This window comes from Cervus elaphus, chromosome 20 (assembly GCF_910594005.1).
Source record: "Cervus elaphus chromosome 20, mCerEla1.1, whole genome shotgun sequence".
Classification (NCBI taxonomy): Eukaryota; Metazoa; Chordata; class Mammalia; order Artiodactyla; family Cervidae; genus Cervus; species Cervus elaphus.
In genome coordinates, this window is record NC_057834.1 from 79,325,752 (window position 1) to 79,328,324 (window position 2,573).

General features: G+C 44.6%; 1 pseudogene; it reads right to left on the reverse strand.

Moving 5' to 3' along the window:
- LOC122677402 lies at positions 1-951 on the reverse strand (annotated as a pseudogene).
- Positions 952-2,573: the final 1,622 nt, after the last annotated feature.

The following is a 2,573-nucleotide window of genomic DNA, read 5'->3' on the forward strand; positions in this document are numbered from 1 at the left end:
TTAAAACCTTCTGCCCCTGCCATAGCGACTGCTGCTGCTGGAACCACCGTAGCCACCTTGGTTTCGTGGTTTAGCAAAGTATTGGCCTCCACCACCATAGGGGCCAGAATTTCTGCCTCCAAAGTTTCCTCCTTTCATGGGTCCAAAATTTTGAAGATAGATTGTTGTAACTGCCAAAATCAGTGTAGCTTCCACCACCTCCAAAATTGCTTCCATCATTACCAAATCCATTATAACCATCCCCACTGCCACCATATCTGCCACCACCACGGCTGCCACCAAAGCCACCTCGACCACTGCAGTTTCCTCCACGACCAAAGTTGTCACTCCCACCCAACCCACCTCCGCGACCGCCACCAAATTTTTCAGAACCACTTCGACCTCTCTGGCTGGATAAAGCTCTAGCCATCTCTTGCTTAGACAGGGCTTTTCTCACTTCACAGTTGTGACCATTCACTGTGTGGTATTTCTGAATGACAATCTTGTCTACGGAGTCGTGGTCATCAAAGGTTACAAAAGCAGCGCCTCTCTTTTTGCCACTGCCTTGGTCAGTCACGATTTCAGTCACTTCAATTTCCCATACTGTTCAAAATAATCTCTCAGGTGATGTTCTTCAGTGTCTTCTTTAATGCCACCAACAAAAACCTTTTTCACAGGTAAGTGGGCACCAGGTCTTTGAGAATGCTGTCTTAGGAAGGCCCTCTTTGGTTCCACAACTCTTCCATCCACCTTGTGTGGCCTCCCATTCACCTCCTCCACCGTGGCGTATGTGACAAACCTGAAGCCTCTGGAGCACTTGGTGTTTGGATCGCTCATTACCACACAGTCTGTGAGCGTTCCCCATTGCTCAAAATGGCTCCTCAGACCCTCGTCAGTTGTTTCAAAGCCCAATCCTCCGATGAAGAGCTTCCACAGCTGTTTGGGTTCTTTGGGAGACTCTGACTTAGACATGACAGCAATGGAGGTGGGGTGGGGGAACTTTAACGCTTTCTTGGTGGCAAACACAGGCAGAAAGCCTGATTTACTTTTAATCTGTAAAACAAAATTCCTCAGGGGCTCACTTAAATTTCTTAATATGAGGCAAACATTTTGCTAAGAGACGATGACATCATTTACTTTTTAAGTTTTCCAAAGGGCCCTTTTCTGTTTCTCTAACTTAGAATTGTCACCTCCACAGAACAGAAGTGTTCTCTCCCACCTGTGTCACCCACCCAGAGTTTACACTGTCACATGACACTTGTGCAGAACTCCTGAGGGAATACCATTGTCCATCTTAAAGGAAGCCCGCACCTTCTCTATCCAAAGATCTTAGATTTTTATGCTCTGCCTGTAAGGTTTGGAAAACTCTATTCTCTTGGACTTAGCACCACAAATAGTTATTTCTTTAACATTCCTCACTGAAGTTCAATTTTCTATGAGAACACTGGTTTTAAAGAAGAATCTGAATTAGAACTGTATGTCTGAAGCTCCTTTTTCTTGTACACTCAGAACAGACATTTTAAAAATTACAGCATTTTATTGAGAAAGTTCTTGAAATGATGTACAGTCTTATACAGTAATTTTCATGTTTGTTGAAGCTGCTACAAAGACTCCAGAGGAATTCCTCTTGGGGGCAGAGACTAAGAAGGCAGAGTTGCTTCTCCGTAATATCTTAGCACCAGCTCAGCAGTGCCAGTTCAACTCAGCTCAAGAATCACTGGTCCTCATTTTGCAAGATTCTGAGCAAGTGAAACAGTCCCTACTCATAGTTTGAAATGAAAGAGGATCCAGGTTGTCAAGGTGACAGATAAAAAGAGATATAGAAAGAAGCCCAAGGCCAAAGTTCAGGCTTCCCACCATCCTCCCACACTTGGCCACCATTCCCCCACCTCAATCCTCTCTGTATATTATAGATTAAAATACCATGCCTTTTCATCAAGTCCTCTCTTGAAACAATCACTCCATTTCCATTTTCCTCCAGCTCATCTGGCCTGTTCTTTCCTTCCCACTTCATCTCTAACAATTGATAGGAATAAATTCTGTCTCCTTACACTGGTGTTTCCTGCATAGCCCACTAGAGTGTAAGTGCCACAAGAACAGAGAACCCTGTGCCTATTATTACTATTGTATTCACAAAGCTGAGTTGAGTGTCTGGCACAAGGGAGGTGCTTCATAAAAACTTGTTAAAGTAAATGAAAGGTTCAATTACAGCACCACGTCTTTGTCCCAATAATTCTCTCTACCCAGTATGTCCTCACTCTTCCTCTCCAAAATTCTCAAACCCACACTCATCCCTGCAATGGACTGAATGTTTGTGTTTCCCCACCCCAAATTCACATGTTGAAATCCTAACCCCCAATGTAATGGTATTAGGAGAGGAAGGCTCTAGGTCATGAGGGTGGAGCCCTGGTGAATGGGATTAGTGCCCTTCTAAGGCCTTCTAGGGCCCTGAAAGAGCTCTTGCTACGTGACTCCACAACAAGAAGATGGCTGTCTATGAGACAGAAAGCCAGCTCTCAGCAGACACCACATCCGTGTGGTCTTGAACTTCTCAGCCTCCAGAACCGTGAGAAATAAACCTATGTTGTTTGGCC